Raw genomic sequence first — 18,412 nt, 5'->3', positions numbered from 1 at the left:
CCCTGAAATGATCGGGAAGTCACTCGCTAAACGGCAGCTTGGGTGTGGTCATGAAATGCTGGCCAGCCAGAGACAGCAACATCCCATGAGTGAATTAAAAACAACACTACTGGGAGCAGTGTCCTGGCCAAACATTTCAGTGGGTTTCTGGACAGGGCTTTAAACTGACAGAGAGGATGCAGGGACAGAGTTCAGGTGAAAGGAGCTTTCCAAATCCAAAGTGAGAAGGTGACGCATCAGGACAGCATGGCGATGTGACTGAAGACAAGCAGAAAGGAACAGGAACGGACAGTGAATTAGGCTCTGACAGGAAATTCTAGGAAAAAGTCAATTTCAGTTTTTTTTTGGAATTGTCAAAGTATCAGCAAGGTTTGGTCACCAGAAAGATGTGGTGACAGGAGAAACTGTGCTGTACTGTTCTGTGTTCCAAACAGGGTGGGTTACAATGGCAGGAAGAGGTTTCACGAGGCTGAACGGGATCAGATGTGAATGAATAGACACAATTAGGAAGGTTTTCTCGGAGTGCCAGAGGTAACAGAAACACCAGTGGCCTGATCTGAAGCAGATGACCCAGACTGGGCTGGGTGTGGGGATTGGAGGTGGTTTCACAGGGAAGGAGGACCATAGAGCCATAGGAGAGAACAGAAATGCGGAGAGCTGTAGGGCCTGCAGGATTTCAGGGAGATGGAGAGGTTGGGAGGGATGGGCCAGGTGACAGGGATAAGGACGTTGATTGGATGGAGCGGTTTATACAGGCAGGAATGTTTCAGGCGAATCGAGCAGATTACAGTGATAAAGTGGGTTGTATAGACTGGAGGAACAAATAGAGATATGGAGGGTAGTCATGGCTGAAGATGTTTATAGATACAGGAAGGTTTAGGCTCTGCAGGTGAGCCAGATATGAAGGGTATGGTGTCTGACAGATTTACCAGAAGGGCAGTAATTTTGGTTGGAGACAGTTTCACAGATAAGGGAGCATTAGTAACCATCTCCAGAATGGTCAAAGTGGGAAGGGTTGTAGGGTATTTTCCCTTCACACTAACAGGGACATACTGGATTCTTGAGATCACACTTTTAAAAGCCTCCCATTTGCCAGTTATTCCTTTTCCATCAAACAGACTCACCCATGATTTGGACGTGTCGGTGTTGGACTGGGATCGGCAAAGTTAAAAATCACACAACACCAGCTTACAGGTGCACTAGGTCTATTTAGAAGCACTGGCTTTCGAAGTGCTGCTTCTTCATCAGGTGGTTGTGGAGCACAGTCATAAGACACAGAATTTATAGTAACTGGATGGTAGTGTCATGGAATGAAATATTAAACAAGTTTTGATTAAGTCTTTCATCTTTTGAATGATCACCAGTGCTTCTAAATCTAATGCTTCCAAACACAGTGGGTCATCGATTATCCAAATATCAATTATCTGAATATCGGATTATCCAAAGGAGATCTCGAGGTCCCGATAGAAACATTACATCAAAGAGCTGCTTGAACCCTGACTGTGTGTTTTTTTGTTCACACTGATTAAAACAGATCTCAGCTACTGAAATACTGCTGAGATATTGAGCCCAGGTTACATCTCCAAATGACTGACCTCCCATCCTCTCTGGCTCTCCAGATGTAGACTGGAGTTCTGCATAGGGCTAAATCCTAAATCCCCCTTCCCCAGATATTCTCTCGAACATTGTCCTGCACAGGGCAGACGTGTAACTTTTCAAAATGTTGAAGGAAAAGTTGTGTGTAGCTATGTGTGCATGTGCACGTGCGTGTATGTGTGCATGTGCGCGCGCGTGTATGTGTGCATGTGCGCGTGCGCTATTTGGAGACTTACCCACCTGAATAACTGTTGGTGTCCGTTCTGGCTGCCCAGGAGGGGGAGGAGATGATAGGGCAGGGGCGCACGGGGGGGCGGGGCAGCTGGGGGTATGGGCACACATGGTAGGTGGGGCGGGCGGGGGGTGTAATGTTGGATGGGTTTGGGGCCGGGCGGGGGGGCGCTTTTGGAGGCGGGCGGGGCAGTATTTGACAGGGTTGTGGGAGTTGAGGGGGATGTTGGATGGGTTTGGAGGCAAGCGGGGTGATCTGTTGGAGACAGGCGGAGGGGGATGTTGGATGGGTTTGGGGGCAGGTGGGGTGCTCTGTTGGAGGCGGGCTGAGGGTGATGATGGATGGGTTTGGGGGCAGACAGGGTCTCTGTTGGAGGCGGGCAGAGGGTGATGTTGGATGGGTATGGGATGGATAGGGTGATCTGTTGGAGGCGGGCGGAGTGTGGTGTTGCATGGGTTTGGGGCGGGTGGGGTGCTCTGTTGGAGGTGGGCAGAGGGTGAAGTTGGATGGGTTTGGGGGCAGGCAGGGTGCTCAGTTGGGGCGGGCGGAGGGTGATGTTGGATGGGTTTGGGGGCGGGCAGGGTGCTCAGTTGGGGCGGGCGGAGGGTGATGTTGGAGGCGAGCGGAGGGTGATGTTGGAGGCGAGCGGAGGGTGATGTTGGAGGCGAGCGGAGGGTGATGTTGGATGCGTTTGGGGCGGTTGGGGTGCTCTGTTGTAGGCGAGCGGAGGGTGATGTTGGATGGGTTTGGGGGCAGACAGGGTCTCTGTTGGAGGTGGGCAGAGGGTGATGTTGGATGGGTTTGGGATGGATAGGGTGATCTGTTGGAGGCGGGCGGAGTGTGGTGTTGCATGGGTTTGGGCCGGGTGGGGTGCTCTGTTGGAGGTGGGCGGAGGGTGATGTTGGATGGGTTTGGGGGCAGGCAGGGTGCTCAGTTGGGGCGGGCGGAGGGTGATGTTGGATGGGTTTGGAGGCGGGCAGGGTGCTCAGTTGGGGCGGGCAGAGGGTGATGTTGGAGGCGAGCGGAGGGTGATGTTGGAGGCGAGCGGAGGGTGATGTTGGAGGCGAGCGGAGGGTGATGTTGGATGCGTTTGGGGCGGTCGGGGTGCTCTGTGGGAGGCGAGCGGAGGATGATGTTGGATGGGTTTGGAGGCGGGCGGGATGATCTGTTGGAGGTGGGCGGAGGGTGATGTTGGATGGGTTTGGAGGCGGGCGGGATGATCTGTTGGAGGTGGGCGGAGGGTGATGGGTTTGGGGGCGGGCGGGATGATCTGTTGGAGGTGGGCGGAGGGTGATGTTGGATGGGTTTGGGGGCGGGCGGGATGATCTGTTGGAGGTGGGCGGAGGGTGATGTTGGATGGGTTTGGAGGCGGGCGGGATGATCTGTTGGAGGTGGGCGGAGGGTGATGGGTTTGGGGGCGGGCGGGATGATCTGTTGGAGGTGGGCGGAGGGTGATGTTGGATGGGTTTGGGGGCGGGCGGGATGATCTGTTGGAGGTGGGCGGAGGGTAATGTTGGATGGGTTTTGGGGCGGGCGGGATGATCTGTTGGAGGTGGGTGGAGGGTGATGTTGGATGGGTTTGGGGGCGGGCGGGATGATCTGTTGGAGGTGGGCGGAGGGTGATGTTGGATGTGTTTGGGGCGGTCGGGGTGCTCTGTTGGAGGCGAGCGGAGGGTGATGTTGGATGCGTTTGGGGCTGGCGGGGTGCTCTGTTGGAGGTGGGCGGAGGGTGATGTTGGATGGATTTGGGGGCGGGCGGGATGATCTGTTGGAGGTGGGCGGAGGGTGATGTTGGATGGGTTTGGGGGCGGGCGGGATGATCTGTTGGAGGTGGGCGGAGGGTGATGTTGGATGGGTTTGGGGGCGGGCGGGATGATCTGTTGGAGGTGGGCGGAGGGTGATGTTGGATGGGTTTGGAGGTGGGCGGGATGATCTGTTGGAGGTGGGTGGAGGGTGATGTTGAATGGATTTGGAGGTGGGCGGGATGATCTGTTGGAGGTGGGCGGAGGGTGATTTTGGATGGATTTGGGGTCGGGCGGTGTGCTCTGTTGGAGGTTGGCGGAGGGTGATGTTGGATGGACTTGGGGGCGGGCGGGATGATCTGTTGGAGGCGGGCGGAGGGTGATGATGGATGGGTTTGGGGACAGACAGGGTCTCTGTTGGAGGCGGGCAGAGGGTGATGTTGGATGGGTATGGGATGGATAGGGTGATCTGTTGGAGGCGGGCGGAGTGTGGTGTTGCATGGGTTTGGGCCGGGTGGGGTGCTCTGTTGGAGGTGGGCGGAGGGTGATGTTTAATGGGTTTGGGGGCAGGCAGGGTGCTCAGTTGGGGCGGGCAGAGGGTGATGTTGGATGGGTTTGGGGGCGGGCAGGGTGCTCAGTTGGGGCGGGCGGAGGGTGATGTTGGAGGCGAGCGGAGGGTGATGTTGGAGGCGAGCGGAGGGTGATGGTGGAGGCGAGCGGAGGGTGATGTTGGATGCGTTTGGGGCGGTCGGGGTGCTCTGTTGGAGGCGAGCGGAGGGTGATGTTGGATGGGTTTGGAGGCGGGCGGGATGATCTGTTGGAGGTGGGCGGAGGGTGATGTTGGATGGGTTTGGGGGCGGGCGGGATGATCTGTTGGAGGTGGGCGGAGGGTGATGTTGGATGGGTTTGGGGGCGGGCGGGATGATCTGTTGGAGGTGGGCGGAGGGTGATGTTGGATGGGTTTGGGGGCGGGCGGGATGATCTGTTGGAGGTGGGTGGAGGGTGATGTTGGATGGGTTTGGGGGCGGGCGGGATGATCTGTTGGAGGTGGGCGGAGGGTGATGTTGGCTGTGTTTGGGGCGGTCGGGGTGCTCTGTTGGAGGCGAGCGGAGGGTGATGTTGGATGCGTTTGGGGCTGGCGGGGTGCTCTGTTGGAGGTGGGCGGAGGGTGATGTTGGATGGATTTGGGGGCGGGCGGGATGATCTGTTTGTGGTGGGCGGAGGGTGATGTTGGATGGGTTTGGGGGCGGGCGGGGTGCTCTGTTGGAAGCGAGCGGAGGGTGATGTTGGATGCGTTTGGGGCGGGCGGGGTGCTCTGTTGGAGGCGAGCGGAGGGTGATGTTGGATGCGTTTGGGGCGGGCGGGGTGCTCTGTTGGAGGTGGGCGGAGGGTGATGTTGGATGGATTTGGGGGCGGGCGGTGTGCTCTGTTGGAGGTGGGCGGAGGGTGATGTTGAATGTGTTTGGGGTGGGCAGGGTGATCTGTTGGAGGTGGGCGGAGGGTGGTGTTGGATGGGTTTGCGAGCGGGCGGGGGAGCGATGTTGAGGGGTGGGGGGGCGGTGCTGGAAGAGTTTGGGGGCGAGCAGTGGGAAGTTATGGGGGGCTGATGGGGCGTGAGGCCTCACGCATGGTTTGCTGCTGCCTAGTCACCTCAACGGGGACTAGGCATTACCGAAAACTCTGAGCCCTCAACGAACGACATGCAATCGATTATTCGAATAACCAATTATCTGAATGTACTATTGCCCGCCCATCTCGTTCAGATAATCAAGGTTCCTGTGTAAACAGCTGGATGTTAACCTGGTGTTGTGTGATTTTTCCCTTCACCCAATCAACCCTTGCTTGATCCTTCTGAATGGCCCCAATATTTACCCTGTTCCAGTTTAAGACCTGAATCTGTGGACCTGTCTGATCTTTTTCCATAACTATGTTAAAACAAAGACAGTTGTGGTCACTGGACACAAAGTGCTCTCTGACTGACACTTCAGTCACTTGCCCAACCTCGGTTTCTGACGGGAGGTCCAGTGTTGCATCCGTCTGAGTAGCGTGGAACCCTCTATATCTTGGTTTAGGAAACTTTCTTAGACGTATTTGACAAATTCCACCTCGTATGGTCCTTTTACAATGTGGGTGACCCAGTCAATCCATCGTAAGTTAAAATCTCCAACCAATACTACTCTATTATTTTTATACGCATTTTCTCCTCTCGTATCTGCTGGCTATTTGGGCATCTAGAACACCAACCCAGCAGACTGACCATCCCCTTTTTGTTTCTAACTTTTGAAAATATGGCCTCATTTAATGACTGCTCAACAATACTGTCTCTCAGCACTGTTGTTCTGTCCTCCCTAATCAGAGGGAGAACTTCCCCTCCTCACTTACTTGTCCTTCTGTCACGCCTGTAGCTTCTGTATCCTGGAACCCTGCTCTGCCAGTCCTGCCCTTCTCTCAGCTATGTTTCTGTTGTGGCTATAATATCCCATTCCGCAGAGCTAATTCATGGTCTGAACTTGTCTGCCTTACCAGTCAGGCCTCGTGCATTGAAATTAATGTATTGAAAACCATAATTCTTTTCCCTTCCTATTCTGTGCCCCGGATATCCTGGATAGGAAACATGCTCTCGATGGCTGATGTATTTTCCCCTGACGAGTTGATGGCCCCTGTCTTATTCAGAGTCTCAACTTCCTGCCAAAATAGTTTAAATTCTGCAAGGCAATACAAGCAAATCTCCTCCCTGGGATGCTGGTGCCCCTCTGCATCCAGTGCCTTTCATCCCCTGGTACAGGTCACCTCTACCCAAGAAGTGATCCCAATGTCCCAATTCTGAGGGACAGTTTGAATTAATAACTGGAAAGGTAAGGATTGATTAGGGATAGTCAGCACGGATTTGATACAGGAATATCTTGTCTGATGAAATGGTGTCTGAAAATATTAATGAGGGCAGTGCAGATGATGTGGATACCATGGAGTTCATTAAGGCCTTCGACAAGGTCCCACAAGGAAGGCTGGTCCAAAAGGGAAGATCCTATGGGATCGAAGGCATGTTGGCAAATTGGCACCACAATTAGTGGAGGGTTGGTTTTGTAATTGAAAGCCTTTGTCCAGCAGGTGTACCACAGGGATCTGTGCAGGACCCATTGCTGTTCCTAATGGACATTAATCACTCGGAAGTGAAAGCAGAAGGTATCATTATCAGGATTTCAAAAGACAGGAAAGATGAGGGTGTTGTCTACAGAGAGGGGGACGGTCTCTGGCTGCAGTCTGAAGGTTGAGGCTGGGACAGAATTTCAACAAAGTAATTTCAATTGATAACCAGGCAAGAGCACAGCAGGCAATGAGGGAATACTCATCAATTAAATTACATTTACTTTGATGTAAAATGCCTGACAGGTAAGGCAGATGAACGCACGGCATGGATGCGAAGATGGGACTGGGAAATGACAGGAATTACAGATACACAGCTGAGGGAGGGACAGGACTCGCAGATCATTGTTCCAGAGGACAGATTCAACAGGATGGATAGATGGGGAGGCAAGGGAGGAGGGGGAGTGGAGTTTTTGATCAGTGAAAACATCACTGCAGCACTGAGACAGGATATTCCTGGGATCGCCCACTGAAACTATGTAATGGAACTGAGAAATAAGAATGAATAATCAGTTTGATATGACTGTACTACAGGCCTGCAGTAGTCAGCAGGAAATTGAACAGCAAATATGTCAGAGATCTCAGATATCTGTAAGAAGGATGGGTTGTAATGGTGGGGGATTTTAACTTTCCAAACCTAGACTGGGACTGCCAGAGTGTTCCATAGGTTGGATGGGAGGGATTTGTTCAGTGCGTTCAAGAAAACTGTCTCAATCAGTATGTGACTGGCCCGACTGGAGAAAGGGATAAAACCTGACCTCCCCTTGGGAAATAAGGTTGTGAAAGGGGCTGAAGAGTTTGTGGGGGAGCACTTTTGCAAAGTCACCACAATTCTATTAGTTTGAAAATAGCGATGGAAAAGGACACGCCTGGTCCGCAAGTGAAACGTCAAAACTGGCCTTGCTGCAATCTAGAGGGTATTAGACAAGACTGTCTAAAAATTGCAGATAAAGGGACGTTGGTCAAGTAGGATTCTTTCAAAAGAGAGATAAATTAAGATTTCAGGGGCAGCATATTGCTGTTAGTGTGAAGGACAATGCTGACACCAGTGGGAAATACTGGATGACTTGGGATATTGAGGCTCTGGTCAAGGCAAAAGGGGGTACATATCCTATATAGCCAGCTGGATTAAGTCAATACTTTGAAGAAAATTGTGGGTGTCGTAATGCTCTTAAGAGGAAAACCATGAGGGCCTAAAGGGGAACTGACAGCTTTGGCAGAGAAGGTTCAGGAAAACCCAGAGAGATTCTACAAGTATACTGGCAACATAAGATTATCATTAACTCTGAACAGAATGTGACTCCTTAAAGATTAATGAAGCCATCCATGTGTGAACCCATAGGAAATGGGTGAGATCCAAGACAAAACTTCACGTCAGAACTTACTGTGGAAGACACACTGGAGAAGCAGGGAAATAAACAGTGATGTTTTCAAAAGAGTCCACATTGGAGGACAGGAGGTGCTGAAGGTTTTCAAACACATTAAAATTAGACAACTCCCTGGAAACTAATCAAGTTTTTCCTAGGACATTGGGGTAAGTTCAGGAAGAAACTTACAATGATATTTCTATCACTGACAGCCACGGGTGATGAGCTCGGAGCCTGGAGCTTGCCTAATGTTGTGCCAATATTTAGGAAAGGCTGCGACGAAAAGCTAGGGACATAAACACCAATTAGCTTGGTGTCAGTGGTGCCAATGTTGTTGGAAGCGATTCCACGGGACAGGACTTACATGCATTTGGAAAGGCAACGATTGATTAGGGATAGTCAGCATAGCTTTGTGCATACAAAGTCGTGCCTCTCAAACATGATAGAGTTTGTTGAAGAGGTGACCAAGAAGATGGATGAAGGCAGAGCAGTAGACGTCCCTATCCTGACTTCAGAAGACCTTAGACAGGGGTTAGCGTGGTGCACTGGTTGGTAAGGTTAGATCACATGGGATCAGGGAGAGCGAGACAAACGGACACAAAATTGGCTTGACAGTAGGAGACAGAGGATGCTGGGAGAGGGTTGTTGTGCAGACTGGGGGCCTCTGACCAGCGGTGTGCCATAAGCATTGGTGTTGGGGCCACGCATGTGCATTATTGACATAAACTAGAATATATGAATTATTGTTAGTAAGTTTGTCGATAGTAAAATAAGTGTTATAGTGGGCAGTGATTACAGTTATCAAAGGTGATCTGAACCAACTGAGCCAGTGGGTCAAGAAATGAAAGATGGAGCTGAATTCAGGTGTTGGATTTTGTTAAGACAAACCAGAGACGACTAATACAATTAATGGCAGAGCTCTGGACAGTGTCGTTGAACAGAGAGAGACCAAGGGGTGCAATTACATTGTTCCTTGAAAGTGGCGTCACAGGTGGACAGGGCAGGGAAAGCGGTTAGGCACACTAGCCCTCATGGGTCAGAGCATTCAGTACCTGAGTTGGTCCATCATGATACGGCTGTATCAGACATTGCTGGGTCTCCAGTTGGAGTACTGTGTAGAATTCTGATCCTCCTGCTTTAGGAAGCATATTCTGAAACTGAAAATGGAGCAAAGATTGACGAAGATGTTACTGATACTGGAGGATTTGACAGAAACAGGGAGGCTGGATAAACTGGAAAGCAACATGGGTGGAATGAGATAGATTTGGCAAATAAGGTTAGGGATAATTCAAAAAGATTCTACAGCATACAAGTACAAAAAAGCAACTAGAGAGACAATAGAGCCCGTCAAAGATCAATGAGGCATCCATGCCTGGAACAACAGGATATGGTCGCGACCCAAAATGAATATTTCATGTCAGAAAGTACTGTGGACAAAGATTATGAAACAAAAGAAAGAAACAGTGATGTATTGAAAAGAGTCCCCATTACAGAAGAGTTGGTGCTGGAAGTCTTTGAACACAAATGCGGAGAAAGCCCTAGATCCTGAACAAGTGTATCTCAGAACATTGCAGCAAAGTCGCAGTGGGGACCGTGGCAGAGATATTTGTATCGATATCCTTCGTATTTCCATTGGGTGTAGGTGGCTGAGGGGTGACCTTATAAAGGTTTATAAAACACATGAGGGGTATACGTAGGGTGAATAGTGAAGGTCTCTACCCCAGGGTAAGGGAATCCATAACTAGAGGGCAAAAATATGAGGTGGGAGAGGAAATACTTAAAAGCGACCAGAGGAGCACATTTCCACACAGAGAATGGTGCACATTTTGAATGAGCTGCCGCTGAAGTGGTAGAGAAATGTACAATTACATCATGGAAAAGACATTTGGGCAGGTACATGCAGAGGAGAAGGTTTGACGGAATAGGGACCAAACGCAGGCAAATGCGACTCGTTCAGGAACCGTGGTCAGCATGGACTAGTTGGATCGAAGGAACCGTTTCTGTTCTGCGTGGCTCTTTCTCCAGTTATTGGAGGAGGAGACTACTGAGATAAGGCATGCTATAGGCACTGAAGCAAGTTACAGCGATACAGATGGTACTCTGGAATGCAGTATATTTCAAACATGTGGAGGGACTATCAGGAATGGAGGAGGTTACAGGGACAGAAACTGTTATAGGAGTTAAAAAGTATTGAAGACACTGCTCCAGGAGACATTGTATATGTACAGTGTTGGAGGGGGAACACAGAACAGAAAGATCCCAGGCAGCATTCCCACACACTCATGGGAAGTCTGCTTTCACCTCTGTTATACTGATGTTCACTAAGACCTCACAAGCCTGGATGGATAACTGTGACACTCCGATGCTGTATCAGTACAACAAAATTTACAGTAAGGGTGGTGATTGTCCTAGGGTGTGTCAGTACTGTGCTCCCCCTCCAGCACTGTATCAAAGTCGTGTCTTGTTCGCTGATGTTTGGAGCCCTCTCATTGATCTCTGCTCTGCTCACTGTGAATGATCTTACCTCACTGCAGGATTTACTGAAGGGTCCAGATCTCCCTGCCCTTTCTCTCTCTGGCTGGCCAACAATCTTCAATGTGGCGATGGACGAGATACCCAGGAGTTGGGAAGTCTATTTTTCCCGATTACCTGCAGGAGACAGAGAAATAGGCAGGATGGGAAATTAGACTGATGTAGTGAGGATTACACATGGAGAATGGCACTGAGTCCCACAGAGATCTGGAAAATCACAGTCTCCATTCCTGGCCTGTGCTGTTGTGTCACCCTGGAGTGGAGAATTCTGTTGGCTCAGGATCTGAAGTAGCTGTAAGAGTGAGCGACACTGACAGAGGCAGAAATTGGACCCACACAATGAGGAATACCACATGGAGAGATACTGAGTGATATCACCAGAGTGCAGGAAGGTATCAGGATCAAACAATCATGAAGCAAAAACAGGTGTGGCTCCATGATGCACTGGTATCAGTGTTCAGGGATGAATAGCTTGTGAGCAGGCGAAGTGATGGTCTAGTGGTATTATTGCTAGAGCATATATCCAAACCCTCAGCTAATGTTCAGGGGAGGCAGGTTTGAACCTCACCAGCTGAAATGGTGGAATTTGAAATAAATTATTTTTAAAATCGTAATTGACAATCAATACATACCATTACTGCGGTACAATAAATTCAAACACTTCTCCTTTCGAGATGGACATCTGCCCATCCTCACGTAGTCTGCACGACGTCCCCACAGCAAAGTGTTTGCCTCTTAATTACCCTCTGAAATGACCGAGCAAGTTAATCAGCTTTAGTGCAGCTAGGTCTGAGCAGGAAAGGCTGGTCAGCCAGAGACACCCACATCGCATACCAGATTTTAAAAAAAAATCCATTCGGATGGCCCCACTGGAACCATGCAGGGAGCAGTGTCCTGGCCAATCATGTCAGTATGTTTATGGACAGGGCTTTAAACTGACAGAGAGGATGCAGGGACAGGGTTCAGGTGAAAGGAGCTTTCCAAATCCAAAGAGAAAAGGTGACGCTTTGGAACTGCAAGGGGATGTGGCTGAAGACAAGCAGAAAGGTACAGGATGAGTCAAAGTTTAACTAAATCTGTACATCAGTGAATCGATTTGTGACAGGAAATTGTGGGAACGAGTAAATTATGTTTTTATTGGAATGGACAAATTGTCTGCGATAAGATAGACTGATTTGTGACGCAGAGATTTAGACACCAGGGACACGTGGTTATAGGGCGAACAAAAGTTGTAACATAAATATTCAATGGATCACAAGCTTGCGGAAACTCAGTCAAAATGGGCAACACGAACAATAAGGATAACAAAGGTATTACAGAGAAAGCATTTGGTCTCAGATCATGAAATAGAGTCAGTCTGAATGTAATTCTGGCTGCTACTTGCCAAGGACACAAGCAGCAGAACAGTTTTAGCCACTGAACAGCATTGCATTGCTTATCACTGCATTAAGCAGGAACTCATTGGAATTTTTAATAAGAGCATTGTGATAATTCAGTGCAACTTCAATATTCATATAATCTTGACAATCACACTGACAAGAGTGATATTCGAAGAGGAGATTGTAGAATTTTTTCAGTGTTCCTTTAAATAACACATTGTGCAACTGGCGAGGGACGTAACTATCTCAGAGCGACCGTTGTGTGATAGAACTTAGTGAATGAGTAATGTCACCTGGAGAGATCCTCTGGGAAATTGTGAGTAAGTGCAGTTTAAAGAAATATAAAGTTTTAAAGTGAATTACAAATACGACAAGATACAACTAGAAACAAAAACAGCCAATTACATGAGTGTGAGAGGAGAACTGACCAAGGTAAACAGGCTAAACAGACTGAAACATGTGTCTGTAAATGAACAGTGGAAAACATTTGAAGGAACAGTGTAAAAAACACTCAACAAAAGGACATCCTATTGAAACAGAAAATCCTCAGCAAGAAATTCACACCATTCACTCACTGAGGACAAAATGGATCATATTAGATTATGAGGCTTACAAGATCACTACAAAGTATGTAAAATCCTGAAATCAGAGAGAGTTTAACCAGTAAGTGTTAAAGGTATTGCAAAGGGGCTGCTAACATGAGGAGAGCAGTGGGAAGGGGAATCATTGTCAGGAGCTAATGACACTACAGGAACAGGGAGAAATGAAGTTGCTGAAGGTGGTGAGAGTGTTACAGAGAGTGGTCAGGGCCTGAACGGTGTTACAAAGCCAGTATGGATTGCTGCAGCTGGAGGTGTTTGCAGAGGTAGTGAGGAGCATATACATATTTATTCATGGGATGAAGTTGTCATTGATTAGACCAGCATACTTTGCCCCACAGTTAATTGTTCAGAGGGCAGTTAAGAGGCAGCCATATTGCTGTGGACTGGATGCACATGTCAGCCAGACCAGGTTAGAATTTCAGATGTCCTTCCCTCAAGGAGGTAAGTGAACGAGAGGAGTTCTTCAGACTGATCAACAATGCTTTTATAGTGGCCTCACCAATGTCTTGTACAGCCACAACATGACATCCCAACTCCTACTCTCAATGCTCTGCCCAGTCAAGGTAACCATACCAAAGGCCTGCTTCACCAGCCTGTCTACCTGTGACACCACTTTCAAAGAACTGTCTACCTGCATCCCTGGGTCTCTGACTGACAACACTACCCAGGGTCCGAGCATTAACTGTACAAGTCCCACCCTGATTTGTTTCACCAAAATGGAACACTTCACATTTATCTAATTAAACTCCATCTGCTATTCTTCACCCACTATCCCAGCAGTACTGTTCATCCTGTTGAATCAGATAACCTCCTTCACTGTCCACTTTACCACCAATTTCAGTACCACCCAAAAAAACTTACCAGGAAACCAGTACTCCCATCCAAACCATTTATCCACATTACAACAACTCTGCAGCCACTGCACCGCTGGTCCTATATCTCCAGTCAGAAAAACATGTCTGCCACCGCCTTCTGCCTCCAACCATCAAGCCAATTTTGTATCTAGTTGACTAGCTCCTCCTGAATGCCATATCCTTTTAGATTGACCTGAGCTTATTACTCAGTTTACCATACGGGACGTAGAACACAGAACAGTACAGCACAAGACCCCTAAGCCATGATGCCATGCCAAACTTTATCCGACGGTAAGATCAAACTAACCTACATATCCTTCATTTTACTGCCATCCATGTGTCTATCCTAGAGTGTATTAAATGTCCCGAATGTATCTGACTCTCCTACCACTGCTGGCAGTGCATTCCACCCATCTAACAGCTTTTTTGTAAAGAGCCTATCTCTCCTTAACCATCCACCAATCACCTTAAAATTATGCCTGCTCATAATAGCCATTTATGCTATGGTATAAAGAAGTGTCTCACTATTCACTCTCTCTGTGTCTCACATCATGTTGTTCACCTCTACCAAGTCGCCCCTCACCCTTCTTCACTCCAATGAGAAAAGCCTTACCTCCCTCAAACTTTCTTCATAAGACATGCCCTCCAGCACAGGCAGCATCCTGGTAAATCTCCAACTTAACCTCCCTAAAGCTTCCACTGTCTTCCTGTAATGAGGGGACCAGAACTGAACACAATATTCCAAGTGGGGTCTAACCAGGGCTCTATCGATCTGCAGCATAACCTCACAGCTTTAAAACTCAAACCCCCAGCTAATGAAAGCCAACACAACATATTCCTTCTTAACAACCCTGTAAGCTTGGGTGGCAACTTTGAGGGATCGATAGACGTGGAACCCAAGATCCCTCTGTTCCACAACACAACCAAATATTCTGCATTTAACCCATTCAACTTTGATCTTCCCCCAATGAATCATTTCACAATTTTCCAGATTGAACTCCATCTACCACTTCTCAGTCCAGCTCTGCATCCTGTCAAAATCCGGCTGCAACCAACAACAGACCTCCACACTATCCACCACTCCACCAACCTCCATGTCATTGGCAAAAATTACTAACCCACTCTTCCACACCCACATCCAAGTCATTTTAAAAAAAAATCACAAAAAGCAGAGGTCCTGGAACCGGTCCCTGCAGAATACCACTGGTCACCGAGCTCCAGGCTGAATGCTTCCCATCTATCATTCCTCTCTGTCTTCTATGAGCCAGGAATTCTGTATCCAGACAGACAGCTTTCCTGTATCCCATGCCTCTGTAATTTCTGAATGAGCCATAAATGTGTTTTATCACATTCTCAAAGGATTCAATAAGATTTGTGAGGCACGATCTGGCCCTACCAAAGCCATGCTGACTATCTGTAACCAAACTATGGTTTTCCAAGGAGTCATAAATCCTGTCTCTCATAGTCCTCTCCAATAATCTGCACACCACAGACATAAGAACATGATGTCTGTAATTCCCAGGATTATCCTTACTCCCTTTCTTGAACAAGGGAGTAACATTTGACACCCTCCAATCATCTGGTATGACTCCGGTGGACAGTGAGGGTGCAAAGGTCATCGCCAAAGGCGCAGCAATCCCTTCCCTTGATTACTGCAGTAACTTTGGGTACATCCCGTCTGGTATATACCTATCCTTATGTTTAGAAAACATACAGCACATCCTCCTTCTTAACATCAACCTGTTCACATATATCAGTCCTTTTCATGCTGTCCTCACAAATGACAAGGCCCCTCTCAGTATGAATCCTGAAGCACAGTATACATTAAGGAACTCCCCTACCTCCTGTGACTCCAGGCACAAGTTCCCTCCACTATCCCTGACCGGCCCTACCCCCACTCTGGCCATCCTCTTGTTTCTCACATAAGTGGAGAATGCCTTACGGTTTTCCTTAATCCTTCCCAACAAAGCTTTTTCATGCCCCCTTCGGGCAGTCCTAAGTCCATTCTTCAGTTCCTTCCTGGCTACCTTCAGAGTCCCCAGAGTGTGGAAACAGGCTATTTGGCCCAACAACGCTATACCGACCCTCTGATGAACATCCCACACAAAACCATTCCCCGACCCTATTTCTCTCCATGTACCTTAACTAACGTGTCAATACTACACATCCCTGAACACTATGGATAATTTAGTATGGCTGATTTGGGCTGTGGGTGGAAACTGGAGCCCCTGGGGGAACCCCACGCAGACATGGGGAGAATGTACAAACTCCACACGGACAGTCGCCCGGGGCTGGAATTGAAATCGGGTCCCGGGTGCTATAAGGCAGCCGTGCTAACTACTCAGGCATTGTGCCGCTCCCATATAACCCTATAGAAGTCTAATGATCCTTGCGTCCTTAACCTTATGTAAGCTTCCTTCTTCCTCTTGACTAGATGTTCTACACGTTGGAACCTTGTCAAATGCTTTGCTGAAGTCCATGTGGACAACGTTGACTTTCTGCCTTCATCTATCTCTTGGCCACCTCCTCGAAGAGTCAATCCAGTTTGTGAAATACGGTTTCCCACTCACAAATCCATGCTGACCATCTGTAATCAGCCCTTACCTTTCCAAATATGCGTAGCTCCTTTCTCTCAGAATCTCCACCAACAACTTCCCCATGACTGGGCTCACTCCTGGCTTTTCCCTGCAGCCCTTAAGTGATGGAACAGCATTAGCCACCCTCCAGTCTTCCTGTAACTCACTGTGTCTGTTGATAATATACATATCTCTGTTAGAGACACGGCAATCTCTTCCCCAGCTTCCCATAATATTCGAGGATAAACCGAATGAGCTACTGAGGATTGATCTATCTTTATTTGTTTTAAGATTCCAGTACTTTCCCTTCTCTGTTGAGGATTCTTTCCAAGACATCACTATTTATTTCCCCAAGCTCCTGATCTTCCATGTCTTTCTACAGAGTAAATTCAGACAAGATTTTTTTTTGTTTAAGATCTCACTCATCTCTTCTGGTTCAACACATAGGCGACCTTATTGATATTGAAGGGGCCCTATTCTCTTCCTAGTTATTCTTAAGCCCTTACGGAAACTTGCATAAAGGCTTCTGTAAATTCAAATAGCGCATTTCCCCCATACCGTCACCCACCACACCCTTATCTATTCTGCCATTCATATTCACACCAACATTTAAAATCCAACAGGCTCAAAAACACATTCTTCTTTATAAAATGTGTTTCTAAGGGTCCAGTTATTTTTTATTGATAGGTCCTTTCTCACTCATTTCAGCATGCTCCTCACTTACTGTCAGGCAAACATTGTTTGGTTTCAGACTGACAGCAGAAAGGGTTGTACGAGTTCTTGTTTATCAATCTGAAAAAGGTAACTTACAGGGTCAGCAGGTCATAGAGAAGGCAAATCAAATGCTGCCACTTATTAGAAAGGGAATGGAGTCTAAAAATAGGAAGGTCTTGCTAAAACTATGCAAGGTACAAGTCAGACCACACCCAGAATACTATGAACAGTGTGAGTGCCCGAAGGAATGATATTCTTCTATTGGAGGCAGGTCAGAGAAGGGTCGCTTGGCTGATCCTGGAAATGGATGAATTTTCCAATAAGAGGTGGATTAGATTGAGTTTGCACCCAACTGATGTTTAGAAAACATGACAGAAAAATTGAATGCAAGATTCAAGATTCGGAAGAGCTTTGATCAAGTACATGCTGGGAAGTAGGAAATTAGAAAGTACAGCACAGCAATAGGCCCTTCGGCCCACCATGGCTGTGCCGACCATGATGATATTCTCAACACATGCCACCTGCCCCGACATGGTCCATATCCCTCTATTCTCTGCCTGATCAATGATGTTATCGTAAACAATCTAGTACACAATCCAGGATGCTATCTAATACAGCACTGACACTTATTAGTTATCTAGTGTGGATGGAGACCACTGTCACACACAGTTGCTGTACTACCCTTGCTGTAAGTATATTCAGTGTTCTGACTGTAACCACATTTGCATTCCCACCACTGGTTGGTCCCTATAAAAGAATTCCGGCCAATGATTGTTGCTGCTTGTTTATTCCCAGCTCCATCCAATAGCCTCCAAATTTTGGATTTCAGTTCCACGTCGCAATTTCATTAAAGCATTAAGCTCATCCTTTCTTCACTCCTTGGTGGCTTTTTGCCAAGCCTGCCTCGATCCCAACAAACCTTCAATATTTCCTTCCCAGCAATTATCATTCTGTTTTTACATCGCCAGAATGACAGTTCCATCATATCTGCTCTCTGTCATTCCATCTGCCTTATGTCGAATGCAGGGAGTCATTCCTCAGTAGTGTGAGGTTGAACAGATGGTACAGGTTACAGAGATAGTGAGGCTTACAGGGGCTGGAGGATGTTAGAGTTAAACAAAGTTACATCTGGTCAAGAATGTCAGTGGGACAAAGGAGTTTGGGGATTGGAGGAATTTATACAGATAGATGGTGCTGGATTAGCTTCTGGAGATAGGGATAGGGATGGATATAGGGAGAGGCAGGCAGACTGTGAGGCACAGACAGGTGGTGTTTCAGAGAGAAGAGTTTTGTGTGTATAACAGAGATATGGAAGGTTATAGCGACTGAACACGTTCACAGATATAAGAAGGCTTCTAGGTTCAGGAAGGCTCCATAGATCGGAAGGCAATGGAGAATGCCAGGTTACGGGGTTGGAGACAGTAACACAGATGGGGAGGGTTGCACAAATTGGAAGAGGTTCCTGTGGTCAGGCGGGTTAGTGGAGACAGGGTGAAGTTTATGTAGATTAAGATTGAAGGTTTGGAGAACGATAAGGAAGTTACGATTTTTTTCACAGAAAAGGATGGGTTGTAGGAGCTGGAGAAGTTTACCCAGATAGGGACGGATGGAGAGGTTAAAGGCAAATACATAGACATAGAGAGTGGTTTTGTTATGAGGGGCTTACAGGGACAG

At 47.9% G+C, this 18,412-nt stretch overlaps 1 long non-coding RNA gene across 1 annotated transcript in view; it reads right to left on the bottom strand.

Moving 5' to 3' along the window:
- Positions 1 to 10,630: 10,630 nt before the first annotated feature.
- LOC148142402 (uncharacterized) overlaps positions 10,631 to 18,412 on the bottom strand; it is a 28,521-nt gene continuing 20,739 nt past the window's right edge. Inside the window, exon 4 of the long non-coding RNA XR_015752089.1 lies at positions 10,631 to 10,730. This is a non-coding gene — a long non-coding RNA (uncharacterized LOC148142402). The remainder of the gene's footprint in view (positions 10,731 to 18,412) is intronic.

The sequence above is a fragment of the Chiloscyllium plagiosum genome, unplaced genomic scaffold, assembly GCF_037043375.1.
Source record: "Chiloscyllium plagiosum isolate Xiang-an unplaced genomic scaffold, Cpla_swu_hap1 HiC_scaffold_29, whole genome shotgun sequence".
NCBI classification, from domain to species: domain Eukaryota; kingdom Metazoa; phylum Chordata; class Chondrichthyes; order Orectolobiformes; family Hemiscylliidae; genus Chiloscyllium; species Chiloscyllium plagiosum.
This window is presented reverse-complemented; position numbering and strand designations above follow the sequence as displayed.